The sequence below is a fragment of the Schistocerca cancellata genome, chromosome 4 (genome assembly GCF_023864275.1).
Source record: "Schistocerca cancellata isolate TAMUIC-IGC-003103 chromosome 4, iqSchCanc2.1, whole genome shotgun sequence".
Taxonomy (NCBI): Eukaryota; Metazoa; Arthropoda; class Insecta; order Orthoptera; family Acrididae; genus Schistocerca; species Schistocerca cancellata.
Window position 1 is genome coordinate 46,275,994 of NC_064629.1, and position 14,290 is coordinate 46,290,283.

Below are 14,290 nucleotides of genomic sequence, written 5' to 3' on the forward strand. Positions count from 1 at the left end.
TTTGGAAGAAACCTACTAAGCAAAAAACAGAAATTACTGAAAAACAGAAACGACTGCTTTGTTAATTCTAGCGTTAGCAGTCCAATGCTCTGGAATGGAAAAATGCGGACGAATAGCAAAAAGAGACCCGTAATATTGTGATACAGAACTAGTAGTGTCGTGGTTGACACAGTCACATCGTTTAAATACGTGGGAGTAACGTTGCAAAGTGATATGAAATAGAACGAGCATGTGACAGGGAAGGCGAACAGTTTATCAGGAGAATTTTAGACAAGTGTGGTTCATCTGTAAAGGAGGCCACATCTAGTAAACTAGTATGACCCATTCTTGACAGTTTGATCGAGTGTTTGGGATACGCACCAGGGTGAATTAAAGGAAGACATAGCAACAATTAAGAGTACGGCTGTTAGATTAATTACCGGTAAGTTCGAACAATACGCAAGCATCACGAAGATGCTTCGGGAACTCAAATGGTCATCCCTGGAGGCAAGACGATGCTCTTTTCGAGGAACTCTACTGAGAAAATTTAGAGAACCGGCATTTGAATCTGACTGCAGAACGACCCTACTGCCGCAAACATACATTTCGCACAAGGGCCACGAAGATAAGATACGAGAAATCAAGGCTCACACGGGAGCATATAGAGTCGTGTTTCCCCAGCTCTATTTGCGAGTGGAACAGGAAAGGAAATGTCTAGTTGTAGTATGTGGTACCCTCCGCCACTCACCGTGCTGTTACTTGCGGAGTATGTATGTATATGTAGAAATGGATATATGCTGTACGCATCCACGATAATGGACCATCTTGTAAGGACATCCACGAACAATACGAGACTGGAATAGAAGGGAGAACCGATAGAGGTACTCAAGGTACCCTCCGCCACACACCGTCAGGTGGCTTGAGGAGTATGGATGTAGATGTAGATGTAGATGTAGACTGTCAGGTCGAAGCCAAATGGAAACTTCTTTCCCCGGTGCTGCCTGATTTTCCGCATATGCGTGGCAGCGGACTGTCATATCTGTTATCAAGTGTGATGCTGGTACGCTAGCTGCTTTGTTGTAATGATGTATGTACGTAAAAAATAGTTTTCCATTTGAGTCCATAGACGTATCATGGCACTGCACTGAGGAGATATTTGAATCTTGTGCAGAGGCAGTTGAATTTAGTGAAACTAAACTTCTAATTGTTATTGTTTATAGGTCCCCTAACTATGTCTTCATAGCATTTCTGCTCGAGCTAGAGAGGGATCTTGATTCACTTTGTAGGAAGTACCAGAAATTAGTTATATGTGGTGACTTCAATAAAAATGTTGTATATGGTGGTGCAAGAAAAAGAATGTTGGTAGATCTCATAACTCCATATGATCTGATTCAGACTGCGTTTTTTCAACTAGGGAGCAGGGGTACAGAAGCACAGCCATAGACAATATTTTTATTCATTCTTCGTTACTAGGTGGGCATTCTGTTAGTAAAAGGGTGAATGGTCTTTCAGACCATGATGCACAAATTTTGACAGTAAAAGGCTTTAGTACTCAAAAAAATGTCATATTTATTTAGGCGAGACGGTTGTAAATATGTCGACATGAAAAATAAAGATATAGAATGTTAAAAACGTTCGTTGTGTTTAAAAACCATTTAAGAGTTTTCATTAAAAAAATCGGACCCATTACTTTTCAGCATTGTTGAGTGGTACTTAAGTAAATAAATTAGTGAAATCAAAGTGAAGTAGGAATTAGAATATAAATGAAAAACTTGGTTTAGTTTAGAGAGTTACATACTGGCATTCAGCGGGCAGAACAGCAGAACAGAAGAGACAATGACTGTGAAGTCAGCAAGTTCCACATAAGCGGGCGCTGTCGATTCAGCCGTCAGGGCATCGCCCGACCGGCTCACGTGTTTCTCAGTTGTCGCATGTGAGCAAAGGCCCTCGCCTACATCCCAAGAGCCAATGACCGACGTTAAGAAGATTCTTCGAGAAGCTTTTCAACGTGACAGAGGAGGCAATGACCGTGAAGTCGTTCACCTCCAGTAAACTGAAGTGAATAAATACGCGAGACGCAGTGGGCCCGACAGATGGAGACGAGAGACGGAGACGAAGACGGAGACGAGCGACGAAGAAGACGAAGAAGTGAAGAAGCGTAGCAGTTGTTTTAAGTCAGTTTCGGTGCTGAAGACCGTCATGCAAGAAGAGACTACATCATGCACAGACGCACCAAGTCCGCCGCTGTAATGGAATAGCAAGCAGCAGACTCGGCGCCAGAAGACAGAAGTTAAAAGGTATTTGAAGTCTGATGTTTACGTACCCGGGTGACTCGTGAGGACGGGAAGGAGACGGCCTCACATCAGCAGTCACCTGTGAGCTGGGATGAAGACCTGACAGCCGATGACTGGCTAGCGGGAGTCCGTGGTTCGAGTCCGCGACACTGGCCCTTCCCCCGCCGCGCCGCTCCGCTGGCCGACGCACAACACACGCGGCCGCTTAGAGAAGAGAAACACTGGGACGCCACATCCAAGGTATCACCATCCGATGCACGACTTCGCTCGCAATAATTAAACGGGCCACTTCGCGCTGCGCGTCTCCAGTCAGCTGGGCGAGACGGCGACACGAGATACACACCGCTACGCGTAATCAGACGCCGCCGCCGCCGCCGCTGCCGCAGCAGAAGGCTACGCAAACGACACAGCTGCCGTTCTCCGAACCAGAAGATCCAGTAAGATACAGTTGTACGAAACTTTCAATAAAAGTTTATCTTATGTAAAAATGCTGTTTCATTCTACCTCATACCCGAGCCAAGGAAGAACCCACCCTGCCCACATGTTGTTAAGAGAGAAAAATTAATTTATTTAATATTTTCACCCTGACAGAATGCTTTAGAATGCTCATCCTGACAATTGACAGCATCAAAAGAGAAAACCCAGTTACAATTAGTGACTGAAGTGTTACATTTAGTAACAGAACTGTTACATTTGGTGTCAGAGAAAAAACCCTTGGCTCAATATGAGGTGTGAATGACAGTGACTGAAGGTCCACAGTTAGTATTGTTTAACGTGTGAAAGGATAGAGGTTTGCATAGCAGTCGTAATATTTTCTTTATTTAGAAGTTCGTTCTCTCTCATAATTTTAAGAGTTTGTCGAAAATATTTAAACATCTTTTTCATTCAGTGTATTAAGATTGTGTAACTAATAGTTTGTAAAATGATGACACGAAATCGTACAAAGTCAGAGTCAGCACCACAAGCGGTTTCTACTGAGGAAGCTATTCAGAGCTTAGTTAATCAGATAGCACAGCTTAAAAGTGATAATAATATATTATTTAAACAGTTGAGTGAGGTTAGGCAAACCAGTTCAATCCCTCCCACCCTAGATTTCTCAGCAGCAGCCTTGGTAACTCCTTTTTCAGGTAAACCTGGCGAAGACATAACAACCTTTTTTGACGATTTAGTAGCAGCTGCAAAGTTAGGATCATGGTCAGATGAACAGCTCTTACAAATGACAAAGTTAAGATTGCTAGGAGAGGCTAAAGCACAGGTATTATACCATGAAAAATTACGGAATGCTCCAACATTTGAGGAATTGAAGAAAGGATTGTTTAAACGTTTTCAAAAACAGAACAGCTGTAGATTTTATAGGGTACAGTTAAACACTATCACTCAGAGGCAAAACGAGTCGTTAGAAAGCTTTGTAGATAGGATTAGAAAAGTTAATATTAACACCTATCAGTTGACAACTAGTGATGAAGCAAATAAATTTATTTTACAAGAGGCAGAAAATAGAGCTCTGGATACATTTTTACGTGGGTTACCTCCTGAAACGTCCCGTCGTGTCAGGGCAGAGTTTCCTAAAAATTTAGCAGAAGCTGTACCGGTGGCGACGGCTTTTGAAGAAATTGACATTGCCACCAGATACAAGGACAAGCGAAATGTATTTTCAGCAGGAGTACGATGTTTTAGGTGCGATCGACAGGGACATATAGCAAAAAACTGCAGACAACCTCAATGCAATAATTGTCAAAAAATAGGTCACACATTCAAGGAATGCGGGTCTAAGAAAGTTTTTGGAAATAGAAATCAGTTAAACTCAAACGGGAATGTCGGAGCCGCCGCCAGGCGTTCCCAATAAAATTTCATGCCATTAAGGCGAATGTGAAGGCGGAATGCTGGTTATCTGCTACAATGCAGGATAAAGAGGCAAGGATACTGGTGGACACAGGCGCAAACGTATCAATAGTGAGTAATGAATGTATTGGAGAAAAGAAATATGACCCTCCAAGGTATAGATTGAGTGGAGTAGGAGGAGGTACAGTGAAGTCATTAGGATGTACATCATTGATTTTCTATATTCACGGTGTACAATTTCAAGAAGATGTAGAAGTGGTAACAAAGGTAACTGACGGGTACGACGCGATCCTAGGGTTCGATTTCCTGAATAAACATCACGCTAAAATCGACCTCAGACAGCAAACTGTAGAACTTAGCGGAATAGTATTTCAACTAGGTGACACCGCTGCAATGGGCCCGCTGCCGCAAGATTTCCCCAACCGGAAGGCGAAATCAACTACACTGAGTGCAACGTCATTGATGGTTGATTCGCGGGATCAGATACCATCTGGCTCAGGAAAACTTTTCTGGATGACCGTTGACCCCGAGGTACCTACAGATACAGTGTGTCTAATAGAGCCACTAGAGGAAAACGAGGAATTAGATTATCACATTGTTTTGTACGTAGAAGTATTGTACGGGTTCAAGACGTTGAGGGAGAAAGAAAAGTACCGGTACATATTGACAATTTCGCAGTGGAAGACAAAGAGTTGCATAAGGGAATATTAGTAGCTACAGTCAGAACTTTTGAAGAAGAAGATTTCATTTGGTCAGATATTACTGATGGTCAGAAACCAGACGCCTATAAAACCGCATTACGTCAGAAGATTGAGCATTTGAAAGGAAATGACAGACACACGATAGAAGCAGTTTTAGTTGAGTTCCAAGATTTATTTAATGCAGAAGGTCCACTGCCAGCAACAGATATCACACAGCATAGGATCCCAGCAGGAAATAGCCCCCCAGTTTATAGGAAGCCTTATAGAGTTCCGCATCACTTACAGCCAGTACTGGATGAATTTATAGAACAGCATCTAAAAGATGGAATTATAGAATATTCTGATTCGCCTTATAATTAAAATATCGTAATTATCCCAAAGAAGTCTCCCGACGGTACGAAACGATATAGATTTTGTTGTGACTACAGACACCTTAACAAACAAACAATCTCAGATGTTTATCCTCTTCCAAACAATACAGATATTATTGACAGTTTAGGTAACAGTAAATACTTTTCAACAATCGATTTACGTAGCGGATATCATCAATTGGAAGTTGCACCTGAAGATAGGTATAAAACAGCATTTTCTACCCCTGGAGGCCACTGGCAATTTAAAAGAATGCCTTTCGGTTTGAAAAATGCACCAGCAACTTTCCAAAGACTACTCGATGGAGTATTGCGAGGACTCAAAACTCAGCAATGTTGTGTATATCTAGACGATATTATTGTATTCTCCAAAGACATTAATGAACATGCTGTGCGTCTGCGTAATGTTTTTCAGAGACTTAGAAAAGCTAAATTAACATTAAATATGGAAAAATGTAGTTTTGCATTGACAGAGGTTACGTACCTAGGGCATGTCATTAGTGCAAAAGGAATTAAAACAGATCCTCGATTAATTTCGGCAGTAAAGGACTTCCCAACGCCACAACGCGTTAAAGAAGTACAAAGTTTCATTGGTCTCGCATCGTATTACCGAAAATATGTTCAAAATTTTGCTGAAATTGCCCGACCCTAACCCAATTATTGAAAAAGGGTGCAAAATTTCATTGGTCTGAAGATTGTGAATCAGCATTTCAAACCCTTAAAGATAAGTTAACACACAGTCCAGTATTAGCCTACCCAGATTATAATAAAGAATTTATTTTATCCTGTGACGCTAGAGGTCATTCAGTAGGAGTTGTTTTGAGTCAGAATAGTAATGGCGCGGAACACCCCATAGCCTACGCTTCGCGACAACTAACAACGGCAGAAAGAAATTATTCCACAACGGAGAAAGAATTGTTAAGTGTTATTTATGGCATCAAATACTTTAAATGGTACTTGTATGGTAGGAAATTCGAGGTCATTACAGACCACGCAGCTTTAAAATGGTTGCTTGGGTTAAAGGATCCATCTAGTCGTCTCACCCGTTGGGCCCTATGTCTTTCCGAAATGGATTTCGAAGTTATCCACAAACCAGGCAAAAAACACACGAATGCAGATTGCCTAAGTCGGAAAATAGCACTTTTGGAAGCAACAGGCCGAGATACTGAGGACTGGAGAAAGGCACAAGTTGAGGCTACAGAATGCAAAAAATACGCAACTCAAAAACAATTTTGCTTTGAAGATGGTGTATTATGCCGTAAAACAAAACTTGGACCGCGAATTGTTGTTCCCCAACACCTTAGACACGAAATAATGGCAGAGGCCCACGATCATATCCTTGCAGGACACGGTGGACAGTGGACAACCGAAAGACGTGTAGCAGAGCGATTTTGGTGGCAAACCAGAAAGCCGGATGTTGCGCAGTACGTTCGTAATTGCATTGCGTGCCCACAACGAGCTGAACTTTCTCGTTCAAAAATACCCTTACAGAGGCTCCCCGAGGCTTCATGTCCATTTCAAATCTGTGGAGTGGATCTCTACGGGCCATTTCATAAAACACCTGCTGGTAATAAGTATGTTCTTACAATTATAGATCACTTTTCACGCTACCTAGCTATGGTGAGTCTCCCAGATCAGCAAGCAAATACAGTTGCCCAAGCTTTAGTTAACAACTGGATACTTAAATTTGGCGTACCTGAAGCTATTATCACAGATCAGGGATCTAATTTTATGTCTGAATTAATTAAACAGCTATGCCACTTACTAAAAATACGCAAATTACGCACAACACCGTTACACCCTCAGTGCAACGGATGCACAGAAAGAGTTCATCAGACAATTGGCAAGATGCTTAGTTATTATATTAACGAACAACATTCTAATTGGGATACGTATTTACCAATAATCGTGTCGGTATACAACGCCAAAACGCATGAAGCAACTGGCATGTCACCTTATGAAGTGGTCTATGGCAGAAAAATGCAGTCCCCTTTTGATGTAATCAGGCAGAAAAACGGTAAAGTCGGAGAAACAGTAAGAGATTTCAGTCGAATGATGAAAGATGTATGGAAAAAGGTTCAAAAATCTAAGACAAAGGCTTTGGAACGACAGGAACGGTTAGGTAATACCCAAGCTAAATATCCAAATTACAAAATCGGTCAGTGGGTGATGATGTCAACTCCATATGTTGCGAAAGGAAAAACGAAGAAATTTGTAACAAACTACAGAGGTCCTTATCAAATTATTGAGATCATGTCACCAGTCAACGTTAAACTGCAACTGCCCACCCGAACTACTATTGTCCATGCAAGTCGTTTAAAACCTTTTAAGGGCGCTCCAGATGTAATTCCTTCAACAATAGTGTCTGCTTTTCCGAAGGGTGGAGGAAGTACCCGAAAAGGAAAAAGAGTGGCCACACCAGCACAACATACAGACATGGCACCATACAATCTTCGACCAAGGTGCGAATGTCCTAGTTGAATCTTAGTAGACTGTGGATAATATACAAATGTAAATAATTAATAAATGATAATGGTTTATTTAAAAAAATGTTGAACGTAGAAACAGGTAGATCTTGTAGTTAACAATGTATTCCTTCTTTTCTTTGTTTTTGTTTTTACTAGGTTGCTAGGTTCATAACCATGTTTGCTCTTTTCAGAAAACGCCATGCAAAGCATTTCCTACACAAAACATATCCTACCTCAATTACTCCCTTAACAGTTCCCTTCTGAAGTCATTAGATATGTTCATAAACTCACAGCAAGGCAAAATTGATGCCAATGTTATGATGCAACATGTCTTAAAATTAAAAAGTGAACACAAAACTAAAATTATAATCCTAGGAACGGTTATATCTGGAACCTTTGTGTTGGTGTTTCTGCTTGTACAGTTTTCTCTTATTAAAGGCGAAAATATAAGCCAAATAATAATAAACCACTTCATCAAATCCATGTTAACTGGATACCACACTCTTAACTAGTGTATTTCAGTGGTTACTGTTGAGCATGAGTGTATTACTTTTGTTTATTGTACTTCAATCTTTATTAAACAGTCTTATGTTAAAGTAAACAATACTGTAGAATAGATATTCTTGCATTAATATAGGGTAGATTAAACAGGTGTTGCTATGTAATTTTCTAAGTGAAAAATCTATTCTTGTTTATTCATTGTCATCAAGATTTGTTACACTTATTATAACCATTTATGTGTGAACTACGTGATTCATGAGCGTACAGTGCTTTAGTAAAGTGATAAAGTATTTTCAACATACTTAATGTGAAGCGTGTGTAATCTTCTAAGTCGAGAGTTTTCATTGCTTGTGTTAGTGCTTTTGCCTTGTGAAGAGTGGAGGAATGTTGAGTGGTAAATTCGAGGGCGAATTTCTCTGAAGAGCGGAGGAATGTTGAATGGTACTTAAGTAAATAAATTAGTGAAATCAAAGTGAAATAGAAATTAGAATATAAATGAAAAACTTGGTTTAGTTTAGAGAGTTACATACTGGCATTCAGCGGGCAGAACAGCAGAACAGAAGAGACAATGACTGTGAAGTCAGCAAGTTCCACATAAGCGGGCGCTGTCGATTCAGCCGTCAGGGCATCGCCCGACCGGCTCACGTGTTTCTCAGTTGTCGCATGTGAGCAAAGGCCCTCGCCTACATCCCAAGAGCCAATGACCGACGTTAAGAAGATTCTTCGAGAAGCTTTTCAACGTGACAGAGGAGGCAATGACCGTGAAGTCGTTCACCTCCAGTAAACTGAAGTGAATAAATACGCGAGACGCAGTGGGCTCGACAGATGGAGACGAGAGACGGAGACGAAGACGGAGACGAGCGACGAAGAAGACGAAGAAGTGAAGAAGCGTAGCAGTTGTTTTAAGTCAGTTTCGGTGCTGAAGACCGTCATGCAAGAAGAGACTACATCATGCACAGACGCACCAAGTCCGCCGCTGTAATGGAATAGCAAGCAGCAGACTCGGCGCCAGAAGACAGAAGTTAAAAGGTATTTGAAGTCTGATGTTTACGTACCCGGGTGACTCGTGAGGATGGGAAGCAGACGGCCTCACATCAGCAGTCACCTGTGAGCTGGTATGAAGACCTGACAGCCGAAGACTGGCTAGCGGGAGTCCGTGGTTCGAGTCCGCGACACTGGCCCTTCCCCCGCCGCGCCGCTCCGCTGGCCGACGCACAACACACGCGGCTGCTTAGAGAAGAGAAACACTGGGACGCCACATCCAAGGTATCACCATCCGATGCACGACTTCGCTCGCAATAATTAAACGGGCCACTTCGCGCTGCGCGTCTCCAGTCAGCTGGGCGAGACGGCGACACGAGATACACACCGCTACGCGTAATCAGACGCCGCCGCCGCCGCCGCTGCCGCAGCAGAAGGCTACGCAAACGACACAGCTGCCGTTCTCCGAACCAGAAGATCCAGTAAGATACAGTTGTACGAAACTTTCAATAAAAGTTTATCTTATGTAAAAATGCTGTTTCATTCTACCTCATACCCGAGCCAAGGAAGAACCCACCCTGCCCACATGTTGTTAAGAGAGAAAAGTTAATTTATTTAATATTTTCACCCTGACAGAATGCTTTAGAATGCTCATCCTGACAATTGACAGCATCAAAAGAGAAAACCCAGTTACAATTAGTGACAGAAGTGTTACATTTAGTAACAGAACTGTTACAGCATGCACTCGTAGTACGGTACTTGAGCAATCGTACTGATTAACGTTATTCAGTATCCTGCAGTGCTTGCAAATCAGAATGATCAATTTGAAGACAAGAAACTTTTTATATGTCGAAATCCGGATCGTTTCCCATAGGTAACAGAGACAGTGTGCCTGTGCCTGCGTGCGATAACGAGTTTCATGTTGCCAGCTTCTGTGTTGTATGATCAGGTACATCTTCCGCGCAGTCAGAGGCTAGTGATCAGTCACAAGAAAAATTTTCTACCATGCCGATATTGATGAAAGCTTGGGACACCGGTAGTTATTGGAAAATCTTCCTTTTCCAACTGACTATAGTTGACTGGGCCCTTGCTCAGCGTCTTCGACGTGAATGGCACGTGGCGTTCAGCATTACCAACCTCCTGAGATAAAACTGCCCCTAATCCATGTGTTGCATGTTTCAATTTCTGAAAAGACTATTCACGCTATTCAGTCCGTAAAAGGAACATTTTTACGCCTGAGGCTATGTAGAGGAGCGACTATTTTTGCTGCATTCTGCATGAAGGTGACGTAGTAATTCAGTTTGCCGAGAACATTTGTTCTCGTACATTTGTAGGAGAAGGCCATCTCCGTATCGTCTCTAGACGCGTCGTCGAATGACGAGCACCGTGGACATCAATAACGTGTCCCAAATAATCGATTCCAGTATTGAAAAATAAAAAGTTTTGTGAATTACACCTGAGTCTTGCATTAATTACAACTTTAAAAAGATACTCAAACCTACTGAGACGCTGTTCCGGTGTTTTTCCGGATACAATGATGTAATCAAAAAATTTGAACAGGACGGAATTTTCGATGTCACTTGCTGAAGAAAGCGTTGAAATAACGCAGGAGCAGAGGCACTTTCGAAGGAAAGGCAATGGTACTGATACAAGTCGATGTGCGTATTAGCCACCATAATTTTTTTTTGTTTCCTTATCAATGGGAAGTTGAAGATGAGCATCAAATAAATCAGTTTTTGAAAGGAATTATCCTCCTGCTACGCTGTCCACAAGCTCGTCAATATGTGGAAATAGGAAGGAATCAATCACTGTTCGAGAGTTGACTGTAACGTTAAAATGGGCAGAAAGCCCAGTCGTCTTGTTCGCTTTTTTGTAATCAGAACAGGAGGTCCTTATTGACTTGCAGAGATCGGTTTCAGAACTATTTGTTTTAATCTGTTGAATTTAGAAGCAACAATTTTGCGAATTGCGTGAGGGACCGGATGGGAGTGGTAAAACGTAGACTTTGCGTTGTCCTGGAGCGTAATGTGTGCGTGAAAATTCTTACCGTGTCCCAGTGTGCCGTCGAACAAATGGCCTTAGTTTTCACACAACTGATGGTTATTGACATGGGAAAGTTGCATATCAGTAGCGTGCACATTGTCCTGAAAATCCAAATCACAGAAATCAAAAGCATCCATGTCAAAAATCAGTCTGGAACCGCGCGACCGCTACAGTTGCAGGTTCGAATCCTGCTCGGGCATGGATGTGTGTGATGTCCTTAGGTTACTTAGTTTTAAGTAGTTCTAAGTCTAGGGGACTGATGACCTCAGATGTTGAGTCCCACAGTGCTCAGAGCCATTTGAACCATTTGAACCATGTCAAAAATATTTGAACTAGAACAGGACTGAACCACAGTGAATGGTACTGATGTAGTCTTATTTCTATATTTTTCTTCCAAAGCGCGCATTCCAAGAACAGATATACTTTCGCCATCGTAGAGGTGCAAATGTGATTCTTGTAGGCGAGCGTGTCCCAATTGCTCGCAAGTATTTTGATTAATCAGTCGGACTGAAATGGTACAGATTGATTGAAAACCTACAGAGAGATAAAAGACTTTCGGCTTGTCCTCTGAATGTGACTGCCTGTTTGAAGAGTGATTGAGGATGGGCTTAGCTGTAAATCTGTTAGAGGTAGCTGGTAAGAATGAGGCAAGTTTCGCACTATGCGTTCCGTTGTGCGATTCCGTTGTTTCCGTCCATACTTCGTGTGTGCATTTCCAGGACGAGTGGGAACAGATTCATAATGAGAGATCATATTTATTTCCTTTTACTCAAGTCGAGATTTGTGTGGAGCAGAATTTTCTGTGCGTTTCTTTTGCATCAACACTGGCTGTGAGCACTATGGGACTTAACATCTTAGGTCATCAGTCCCCTAGAACTTAGAACTACTTAAACCTAACTAACCTAAGGACATCACACACATCCATGCCCGAGGCAGGATTCGAACCTACGACCGTAGCGGTCGCGCAGGTCCAGAGTGTAGCGCCTAGAACCGCTCGGCCACTCCGGCCGGCGCATCAACACACTTGGTTTGTGTTTCCTGATTTATGGCAGTGTTGGCATTTCGTGTGGCGGAGAAAGCAGTTTTGCAATAATGCGTTACATAACATTTGACACAAGAATTTGGAAGGTTTAAATTAGCTGAAGAAGCGTCTGGATGCTTGGAACTGTGTTTATGCTGTCGCCTGTGGCCGCGGTTGTCCCGAGCCCTCCGAAACTGCGCCCGCTGCCAGCTCTCCACTGCACTTACAGGCACATTAAAGTGATGTTCATCAAAGTGCTGCACTTCCTAGGCTTGGATGACTTAAAGCACGTCACTGAGGCGAGGGTTACGATGCGTTGGGATCTCTGCTCGTACTCTATTTGACAGCAAGATTTTGAATGACGGCATCACGACGCATTTCATCTTGAAATGAGGCACCACTAGAGCAGTTAAATTTTTGGTCCCTAGTCATGCCCTTGAGTTCAGCAACCCATTTCTTGTAAGAATGATTATTAAGTCAATGCGTACGAAAAAGATAACACATTAATAAGTTTATTAACAGCACGTATACTTAATAATAGAGATACACTTAGCTTTGAAGTGCTGTAGGTCTTGTGCCACGGAGTTGTATACAATGAGAGTTATATTCTTGCTAGAAACAAATAGTTTTGAATACTGATACGATCAAATACGAGAAGGGGGGGGGGTCGAAAAGTCTCTAGCCTAACAAATAAAGAATGACAGAAATTTCATAATACCAATTTCTTTTTCAATATAATACCCATGTACACTAATACACTTGCAGGCACGCTCAGATAACTTCTGCAAACCATTAAAATAAAAGATCTTTAATTTCGAATCCAACCAAGCATTCACAGCACCAATCATTGCATTATCACTGATAAATCGTCATCCTTTGAGGTCTCTTTTTAGGTTTGGGAAAAGGAACAGTCTGAGGGAGCCCGATCTGGTGAATATGGCGGACGACGTAACAATTCGAACCCGCGGTCTCCCTTTTGCAAGTAATCCATCACAATTACCCCTTCTGCAGCCCAGAAGACCGATGCCATCACCTTACCGGCTGATTTTTGCACCCGGAATTTTTTTGGGGTAGGTGATAAAGGATGTTTCCATTGTTGTGACTGTTGTTTTGTCCCAAGATCAAAGTGGTGAACCCACGTTTCGTCCGTTGACACATACCTTGCAAGAAAGCCGTCTTCATCCGCTTCAAATTGGCGGACCATTTCTTAACAACACTTCACATGCTCCTGTCTCTGATCTCCACTCAAGTCTATCGGGACCCACCGAAATGAAACTTTCAGCATTCCCAAAATATCCATAATAATAAGAGCACGCCCATCGGAGATTCCAAATGTGGTTTCAATGTGCTGCAACGTTGTTCGAAGCTCCTGCAAAATCGTATCGTGAATTGCAGTCCCTGTCTCATCAATGGTAATGGTGACAGGCCTTCCGCTCACTGGCGCATCTTCCACACTCGTTCTTCCACGTTTGAAGTTGGACATGCAGTTTTTCACCGTTGCATAAGACGGAGCACTGTCCTTAAAGGTGTTCCGCATGTCCTCCGCAATTTCCTTGGTCATCATTCCTTCAAATGAAGATATTCAGTCTCAGCACGGTTCCCGATTCTCTCGATATTCGTCATTTTCCTTACACTACGGTATACAACGCACCCTAGCGGTAAAACTAGCGAAGCTGGAGCCATGAAATTTGGCTTGCATACCCACATCATACCACACTGCGATTTTCTACTGCTAATAAGGCGAGTACACTGTTCGTTTATTACATATTTTTACGAGCTTCAAACAGCAGCGACTTCAGAAATGGATAGGAACTGTGATTGCCTTGTACACATGCGAGCTGAGTTGTTGACCCTTTGCTCACATCTCCAGGCAGTGTTGGCTTCCGTCACACAGCCTGAGGCTGCTGCCAAGGGCATCACTGTGGGAGGTCGGACACGGGTATGCGAGGGACGTCGAGCACGTCCCACATGTCCCCCGATCTGCCCACTGCTGCGGCCGCCCTTGGAGCTGCCTTCACTGAAGTTGCCCCTCACCCGTGGTCGAGTGGGAGATCATTCCAAAGTCTCTCACGCAGTGAAAGGGCCGATCGTA